Raw genomic sequence first — 10,445 nt, 5'->3', positions numbered from 1 at the left:
GTATGTCGTCCGTAAACACGCCCTGTTCTTAAAGAGTGACTCCGTCCGAATGCGGAGGACACGTGGGCGTTTCTACGGACGATGGCCGCACGCGGCAGCACACCGTGGCGTGCGGACCGCACCGTAAGAATTCGGGAATATCTGCACCGATCAGAATAAGGGCCACTGATCTGTTATGTGTGTATATTTATGAAGTGCATGTTGTGGTTGTGTGTGTTTGTGTGTGTGTGTGTATGTGTGTGTGTGTTTGCTGTGTGTGTGTAGTTTTTGTTGGGTGGAATGTATGCTGTGTGTGGTTATCTAGTCATTAAATATATTTTAATACATTTAAGAGCAGTTTGACAAGTACTTAATAACACTCAGGGCTATAATCAGCAAGCTATGGTCTAGTGGGGCGATCTGCATGTTAAAAGAGGCCATATCCAACTGGTTATGCTGATGATAGTATCAAAATACAGATGGGGCCAGGCTCTCACGCGCACATGCGTCTCAGTTTCCGTCGGCGGGGCGAAGGGAACCCTGTCCATCTCCGCTTCAGGGAGACCGACAGGGTTAGTGGGGGGTGCGGGGAGGCGGTGGGGACTCCGGGTGACCACCGACAAGCTGGCGGTGACCCGGGGGAAGCGATGGAAGCGCCGTCGGAAGGGGACGCGCGCGCATCTCGTGTGCGCGCGTCCCCTTCTCGCTGTACAGATGGCGGGTGGCGGGGGATGGCGGCTGGCGTCGCCATCACCATCCCCTGCAAGGATGAGACCTGCCCAATCTGTATGCAATCCTTATGTAGGCAATAATATGTAGGAGTCTAGTTAAACAGGTTGAACTTGGTGGACAAATGTCTTTGTTCAACCTTAGCTACGTCTTAGGTATCCCAGGCCCCTGGAGCCTTAATCTGGCTCCTATTTGTGGCTCTAAATGTAAAATATCTAGATATGAGATATCTATTCTGTCTGTCTGTCTCTATTAGAAGACAATGTACTGTTTTCTGAGGTATAGAAACAGAATTTATTATGATTGCTATTCAGGCATTAAGAAAAAATTTTCTGCCAACATGTATTCAAAATCACATCCACAGATAAGCACTACTGTGGGAGCTTATGCCTCCAATGTAAACTAAAGAAATCACATCAGGGCATAGTTGCCTACCCTCCTGCACTCTGCAGGAGACTCCATAAAAAAGCAGCAATCTCCCTCTCTCCCTCATTAGTCTAACAATCTCCCTCATTTCACCTAGCCCACATTACACTGTTTCATTTTGGAGGAAAAAAGGAATGAGAAATTGATACATTTACATTGATCATCTGCAGCATTTCCCAGCACTTTACCAAGTATAGTAGCTCTTACTAACTGCTTTGGAGCTCATCTACATTTGTATATAAGTCATTTTAAAAGATTCCTCTCAGAAGTAGAAGTACACACCCATGCTGGTGCCACCTTCACAATCTCTTTTAAGAATCTCTCCATATATGGAACTAGACCTGCCCTTTGGGAGGAGCATGACACCCCCCCCCCCTCAATGGGGCGGTGTGCAAAATTCTACTACCAACTATAATCTCCTTGCAACTAGTTTTCAAAAGTAGGTAAGTATGCATCAGGGATCACTTTACTTTATGCTTCAGACTTACCGCCTATGCATGGTCATTATTCAGCGGATGCATCCCTCTCCTGGTAAAATGTGTAATATGCAGACATTAGGGGGGAAATTTACTAAAGGAAATTTGTAAAAAAAATAGGTGTATTTGTATCCAGAAATACAGTTATTTTTGACATTTACTATCCCGAAAATATGGCAATTCGTAGTTGTATTGATGTGCTATCAATACGAGTACGAATTGCCGTATTTTCGGGATAGTAAATGTCAAAAATAGGTGTATTTCTGGATACAAATATACCTATTTTTTTACAAATTTACTTTAGTAAATTTCCCCCAAGATTACAATGGTTTATGCCATTGCCATTGCAATAGAAAACAGGGAAAGTACAGATGGAGCACAATTCATGTTTGTAGGGGCTTGCAGCCCCGACAGGGGGCACTTGCGCACAAGACACTTGTGTGCCCCATGGCGACGGAGCTCCCTGCCGCCATTCGCCACCTCCCCCACCACCATCGACGGTCCCCATCGACGCCCGACGCCCCCTAACCCTACCCGTCTCCCTGAAGCAGAGATAGGCAGGGTCCTGCCGCCCAGCCGCCAAGAGACTGGGACGCATGTGAGACACACGTGCGTCCCAGTCTGATGGAGTCCCTCTCTGCCTTGTGGGGGAGGGACACCATAGCTCTTTCTGACATTGAGCACCAAAATATCTAGTTACAGCTTTGCAGGGGCATTGTAAGAGAGGAGGAGGCCTGTGTGCAGCCTCCTCAGTGTGGATCCCCTCCTATTTGCCAGCAGCAGTGCTGCGCTACAGATTCTGTGCTCTTGGAGGGCTCATACTCTAATTTGTGGATCTCCAGAAAAATAGAGCAGCGGCCATTTTTCTGTGGATTTCACAGCGCTGCTGTTATCGCAGGTCTCCTGAGGGCCAAGTATTAAAAAAATAGGTGGGTGTGTAAGGTGACCAGTGCATTGCTTTGGCCAGGGGCCTACATTGCTGTTAATACGGCCCTGTGCCCAATCAGTGATGACTGATGTCACAACTGGGTCAGTATTTACTTGCTCCCCAGTTGCTCTGTCAATCACAGCAGGCTCGTGCAGTAAGTGTAGGACCAGTGGCAGATTCAGGGGGGGGTGCACCTGGGCACGTGCCCCCCAGTCATTTTATTGTAGCTGAGGACAGGGGCTTTTCAACGAGCCCAGCCTCGTGTCTCTAGTCCCCCGGGAACAGGAGATATCGCCTGGCAAAGCTGTAACGTTTTTTCCCCATAGGATAATATGGGACCCGTCAATTCCCACCCCTACCAGGTTCCAGCAGCTGCCAATTCCCCCCCTGGCATCACAGAAGCTTGTGGTTGATCTCATTCAATTCCAAATCGCGGGGCCTTCAATATCAATTCATATCGGTCAATGGGTTCCAGAGATATAGCGAGGAAAACTATTTTTTTATTTTTGAAATGTAATTTCATAGCTGTTCATGTTCTTTGAGGGCAGATTACTCTGGACATTTATGGGACATGTAAAGATGGCTTTCACTATTATGCCCAATATGTACTACTGCTGCTGCTAGATGCCAATTGTACAGTTCTAGATTTGGGAGGGGGAAAACTAATAAGGCTTCTCAGCACCCTAAGCAAAACATCAACCTACTGACCCTCCCCAACCCCACATTGACACCAATCCCCACACTTTCCAGCCCCTCAAGTGAAAAAGTATAGGTGGCATCTTATGGCCCATACACAGTGGCGGATTCAGGGGGGGGGGGCAACCGGGCATGTGCCCCCCCTGTCATTTATTTTGTAGCTGAGGACCAGGGCTTTCCAACGAGCCCAGCCCCGTGTCTCTAGCCCCCCCGGGAACCGGAGATATCGCCTGGCAAACCTGTAATGCTTTTTCCCCATAGGATAATATGGGACCCGTCAATTCCGACCCCCACCCGGTTCCGACGGCTGCCCGTTCCCGCCCTGGCATCACAGAAACTTCATTCAATACCAAATCGCTGGGCCTTCAATTTGATACCAGGCTGGTCCAAATCGGTCAATCCGTTCCAGAGATATTGCGTGTAAACCGATTTTTTTATTTTTTTAATTGAAATTTCATGGCTGTTCATGTTCTTTGAGGGCAGATTACCCTGGAACCAAACGTTCCAGTTTCACTGGACCAAAATCACTCAAAGCCCACTCAAAAGTTCTTCAATATGATACTTGTCTCATGCAAATGGGTCAGTTGGTTCCGAAGATATAGCCGGTTAAATAAGATATCTGGTTAAAGGGGGGAGGGGTGGTTTTCTCTCCCCCTCACACCAGAAAATGCAGGGACTAGGCTGGTGTAAAAGGGGCCAACCTGGAAATGCATTTTCTGGTGTGAAAGGGGTATTATTTCAAATAGCTGGGACCTGCAGTGCTCTGAATACAGCCAGGCTCTGCCACTGTTAGTGGCTATCACTTTTGCCTGGCGGCGGCTGTCCCCCATTTACCATGAGCATGTATTCCCCCTTGGCAATGAGCATGTAATCCCACATGGCAACGAGCATGGAACCGTTGGCAATGAGCATAAGCAGCACTTATGTAGCATAATTTTTAATAGGCATTATGGAGTTTGGCATAATACATAATGGACATAATGGCGTGTAATTTAACATGTAATGGACATTATGGTGTAAATGTTTAATGCGTGCCTTTGGTGGACAATGTCCCTGTTTATGAAGCGTATTGTGAATTTTGGCTTAATCTGTGTGGCATTATGTGAATTCTGGCTCAATCCGTGTGGCATTATGTGAATTCTGGCTCAATCCGTGTGGTATTATGTGAATTTTGGCTCAATCCATTTGGTATTATTTAAATTTTGGCTCAATCCATGTGGCATTATGTGAATTTTGACACAATCCATGTGGCATTATGTGAATTTTGGCTCAATCCGAGTGGCATTATGTGAATTTTGGCTCATTCCATTTGGCATCATGTGTAAGGGGCAAGTATAATGGGGTCTAGTATTTTGTTGCATAATGTGTAGAAGTTGTATATGGTGTTGTACACTACACTCAAGGACATGCCCCCTGTTGAGTGACCACACCCCTTTTCCAGAGCGCGCCTTCCGCGAGCGCACAACTACATCCTTCACTTTTGTCGCCATGGTGGGCCTGCGCACTTTAAATGCCAGGGCCTATTTTTTATCCCATTCCCACCCTCTCTCTGCTGCTCTCTTAGCATGTACACTGGCACCACTAACACTGCCCCTCCCCCCCCTAAACCCTCTTCTATCATAGTGCCCCCCCTGTCATTTTATCCTGGATCCGCCCCTGTGTACGACAGTCAGCGGATCACCCATACACACAGCATGATGCACCAATTTATCTTTAGATATATCGGCCATCCGCTGTGCTGCACTGTCAATGCAATATGTCTGTGAAAAATGTTATTCACAGACATTATAGTATATTGCTGATGCAGACTGGTTGATGGACCAGCGATATATTGGCTGTTCGGATTCGGCATGAAAAGCCGGCGGTCGGGATCCCGCCACTCGCCACACAGCGGGCCCGGTGCCTCGCTACGCTCGGCACGCTAATTTATTCTCCCTCCGAGGGTATCGTGGACACCCACAGGGGGAGAAAGTGTCGGGATTTCGGCGTTCGGGATTCTGAACGCCGGGATCCCGACCGCCGGGATTTAAACTGCATCCCGGCTGTTCAATTGAATGGCTGATATTTCTCCTTGGGCAAAATATAATAGGGTGCGATTTTTAGTAAGGTTCCGAATTCGCACTAAATCACATGTTTAAATTGTGTTCTAAACGGCCAATGTAATAGGGTACAATAGGTCAAAGTTGGAATTTCGCATGTAAATTATGGTGACTTTCGGTCATGGAAATGTGTGAATTTTGGCAACGGAAATGTGAGATTTGTGAGATTTGTTACACATGTGCAATTTTTTACATATGGTAATGTGTGATATTTTGTAATAACTAAAGTTTAATTGTTAACTTTAGAACAATTTTTTGGACAGAACCATGCACAGATCACACTGATCTGTTGTGTGTGTATATTTATGAAGTGCATGTTGTGGTTGTGTGTTTGTGTGTGTGTGTGTGTGTTTGCTGTGTGCGTGTAATTTTTGTTGGGTGGAATGTATGCTGTGTGTGGTTATCTAGTCATTAAATATATTTTAATACATTTAAGAGCAGTTTGGGTCAAATTTGGAATTTCGCATGTAAATGTAAATGATAATATGTAGGAGTCTAGTTAAACAGGTTGAACTTGGTGGACAAATGTCTTTGTTCAACCTTAGTTACGTCTTAGGTATCCCAGGCCCCCTGGAGCCTTAATCTGTCTCTGAGTTCTGACATCTATTTGTGGCTCTAAATGTAAAATATCTAGATACTAGGTGATTCATCGCCGCCCTACGGGTGCTCTTCACACCGTCGTAAGGTGCTGCGCCCCCTTAATTTGTGAACGTTTGTATATGAGAAATATGGTTAGAATTGTATGAAAGATGCCCTGTATTGCAACTTGGGTGTCCGCGAATCCGCAAGGGGGGGTCGCGGGGGGTGCCGCGAATTGCGGGAGGGGGCGTCGCGGGGGTGCCGGGAATTGCGGGAGGGGGGGTTGCGGGGGGGGTGTGTGGTTGCTGCGAATCGCGGGAGGGGAGGTGTTGCAGAGAATCGCGGGAGGGGGGTGGCAGGGGGGTGGGTTGCCGCAAATCGCGGGAGGGGGGGTTGTGGGGGCAGGGGTTGCGGCGAATCGTGGGAGGGGGGGTCGCGGGGGTGTGACGCGAATCGCGGGAGGGGGGGTCACAGGGTGGGGTGCCGAGAATCGCGGGAGGGGGGGTCGCGGGGGGGGGGGTGTGTGCCGTGAATCGCGGGAGTGGGGGTTTTGGGGGGGGTGGGGGGTGATGCGAATCGCCACCAGAAAAAATCAACACAGAAAGGTCAACACATGTAAATGTGTGGCACTTCATTGGTGTCCATGTCGACACATGAGAATGAATATGAAAACATTAAAAAAATGAAAAATAAATCTTCAAAAACTCATGTCAACCTTTTTCATTGTCGATCATGGCCATGTCAGTGTTTTGCATGTGCCATTTAATCCTGGGGCTGCTGCGAATTGCGGTGTTGGGGGGGTGCCGCGAATCGCGGGAGGGGGGTTGCGGGTTGCCGTGAATCGCGCAAGGGGGGGGTCGCGGGGGGTTCTTTTTTGCCGCGAATCATGGGAGGGGGGTCGCGGGGGAGGGGGGTGTTTTTGCCGCGGGAGCGGGGGGTCGCGGAGGGGGGGCGGGGTTTTGAAAAAGTCAGTAAGGAGCTGATTGGCTGGATGTTTATCTCTCTTTATCACCCTTGCATTTATCTCTTGTTAATGCTTAATATATCTGCCCCAGTGTATGTTCCCCATTCACTACTTTGTGTCAACACAGAGCACTGTGAAAATCATAAATTTTTAATTTTGCAACTATAGAACCATTTATCACATGGCTTTCTATTGTAGATCATAAACAGCAGGATTTCACAAAACACTATTTGGTTACTGACTATTAATACATTTAAAAGACATATATTGTATGTATATTGTGAATGTACAGTATGTGGGTGTGTTCAGGTAACAGGTTTTGCATGAGAATGAAACAATAAACCTGTTCAATGAAACAACTAGTTCAGGAAATCTTGGGCTCAGCTGTGGAAACATGACTGCAAGGAACACAACACTTATGTATTTTATTAGGAGGGTACTGTCTTGTGTGATTATTATCATCCTGGGAAGTACTTTGTATTACTACAAAACGGAATGGTTCTACCATACAACGTGCATCTCGCCACCTCTGCCAGAGACACAGCAAAAGTTATTGGAAAGAGAAATAAATTCAGAAATTACTCCAGAGAATGTCAGGTAAGCAACATGATAAAGATTTTAAAATATTTTAAATGGAAAATATATAATATTCTGTGTATGTGGTTAACAGGGTAAAATTATATTATTGTAGAAAAAAAAATGACAGTGTAATACAATGTGTACGGGCTACGAAAGAAAAAGAGAATATATTTGAAACGTCTGTTTCAAAAGCAGGTTCAACTGGCCAGTTGCCTTTGCTGCTGCAAAAAAACCCTCCGAATCTGGTACAGAGCTCTGACATTTGCAAGAAAAACCCAATGGAGGAAATTTACTAAAGAAAATTTGTAAAAAAAAATAGGTGTATTTGTATCCAAAAATACACTTATTTTTTACATTTACTATCCCGAAAATACGGCAATTCGTATTCGTATTGATGTGCTATCAATACGAATACGAATTGCCATATTTTCGGGATTGTAAATGTCAAAAATAAGTGTATTTCTGGATACAAATACACCTATTTTTTACAAATTTCCTTTAATAAATTCCCCCCTTACTATCCTGAAAATACGGCAATTCGTATTCGTATTGATAGCACATCAATACGAATATGAATTGCCATATTTTCGGGATAGTAAATGTCAAAAATAAGTGTATTTCTGGATACAAATACACCTATTTTTTTACAAATTTCCTTTAGTAAATTTCCCCCTTAATGTCAAAAATAAGTGTATTTCTGGATACAAATACACCTAATTTTTTACAAATTTCCTTTAGTAAATTTCCCCCAATAAGTGTATTGCTTACACGTATAAAACTATGGCTGCTCAGTCATGCTGTTATACATGTAAGTAATAAACTTATTGTTTATTTCTTGCAAATGCCAGAGTGCCCTGCCTAATTTGGAGGTTTTAGATTATATATCTAAACCGATGAGGGGCTCTGCACTCACTAAATTAACTGATTAAAGTTGAGCAATAGTGTTAGGACCTGCAGAAAAGTGGGGTCCCGTAAAGGGGGCTGCAGGCTTAAATGCATCGATCAATTCATGAACTAAATCTCCACTACAATTTCTGTTTTAACAATGTGGTCACAAGCCATAGGGCACCCCAAAACTAGGAAAGGTAAGTGCCGATGTTTAGTAAGTGTACGACAGTCACTGCGTGTGCTGCACTGTCAATGCAATATGTCTGTGAAAAATGTTATTCACAGACATGGCCCTTATTCTGGTTGGTGCGGTCGAGCCGCATATGCGGCTCCGACCGCACCAGACGAATCCCCGCCTACAAGACGGATCGGCACGGCCGTCCGTACACGGACGGCTGCCGATCCGCATGAAAATGGTGGAGGCGTACGCCTCCACCATGGTGGGAGCTGCCCCCTGCATTCGATGGTCGTCGACCATCGAAGGCAGGTCCGCACGCCGCGGCAGCTCCCGCAAGCTGAGACCACACGGACAATCGTCCGTGTGGTAGCTTGTATGGGGGCTGAAAGCTGACATCCGGCGACGTCAGCTTTCCGCCCCCATGAGTTGCGTCATGGCCTCATTACCATGCGTACGCCCCGCGTTTGCATGGGAACGCCCATGAAACGCGGGGCGTATACATAGGGAAATGAGGGCATGAAGCCCCTCACGCCCCTATACGCCCCCTTTGCGGCGTACTAACGCTATGTGCGGCGAATTCGCCTGCACATGCGCAGATTGACTCTGCGCATGTGCAGACGGAAAACATCGGCGGTACGGCCGCACGCGGGCCGTACCGCACGAACCAGAATAAGGGCCATGATGTTGATGGATATATTGGCTGTTCAATTGAATGGCCGATATTTCTCCTTGGGTGAAATATAATAGGGTGCGATTTTTAGTAAGGTTCCGAATTCGCACTAAATCGCATGTTTAAATTGTGTTCTAAACCGCCAATGTAATAGGGTGCAATTTTTAGGTCAAAGTTGGAATTTCGCATGTAAATTATGGTGACTTTCGGTCATGGAAATGTGTGAATTTTGGCAACGGAAATGTGAGATTTGTTACACATGTGCAATTTTTACATATGGTAATGTGTGATATTTTGTAATAACTAAAGTTTAAGTGTTAACTTTAGAACAATTTTTTGGACAGAACCATGCACAAATCACACTGATCTGTTGTGTGTGTATATTTATAAAGTGCATGTGGTGGTTGTGTGTGTTTGTTTGTGTGTGTGTATGTTTGCTATGTGCGTGTAGTTTTTGTTGGGTGGAATGTATGCTGTGTGTTGTTATCTAGTCATTAAATATATTTTAATACATTTAAGAGCAGTTTGACAAGTACTTAATAACACTCAGGGCTATAATCAGCAAGCTATGGTCTAGTGGGGGCGATCTGCATGTTAAAAGAGGCCATATCCAACTGGTTATGCTGATGATAGTATCAAAATAAAGATGGGGCCAGGCTCTTCTTTGCTGGCGAATCGCCAGAACGTCACCACTGGCGATCCTCCGGCAGCCCGGCTTGCCATCTGACTGAGATGCGCGTGCGTCTCACGCGCACATGCGTCTCAGTGTCCGTCGGCGGGGCGAAGGGAACCCTGTCCATCTCCGCTTCAGGGAGACCGACAGGGTTAGTGGGGGGTGCGGGGAGGCGGTGGGGACCCCGGGTGACCCCCGACAAGCTGGCGGTGACCCGGGGGAAGCGATGGAAGCGCCGTCGGAAGGGGACGCGCGCGCATCTCGTGCGGCGCGCGTCCCCTTCTCGCTGTACAGATGGCGGGTGGCGGGGGATGGCGGCTGGCATCGCCATCGCCATCCCCTGCAAGGATGAGACCTGCCCCATCTGTATGCAATCCTTGGGGCGATAATATGTAGGAGTCTAGTTAAACAGGTTGAACTTGGTGGACAAATGTCTTTGTTCAACCTTAGCTACGTCTTAGGTATCCCAGGCCCCTGGAGCCTTAATCTGGCTCCTATTTGTGGCTCTAAATGTAAAATATCTAGATATGAGATATCTATTCTGTCTGTCTGTCTCTATTAGAAGACAATGTACTGTTTTA

This window comes from Crinia signifera, chromosome 6 (genome assembly GCF_055691185.1).
Source record: "Crinia signifera chromosome 6, ASM5569118v1, whole genome shotgun sequence".
In the NCBI taxonomy this organism is placed as follows: Eukaryota; Metazoa; Chordata; class Amphibia; order Anura; family Myobatrachidae; genus Crinia; species Crinia signifera.
The sequence above is the reverse complement of the archived record's forward strand: the minus strand, read 5'-3'. Positions refer to the sequence as shown.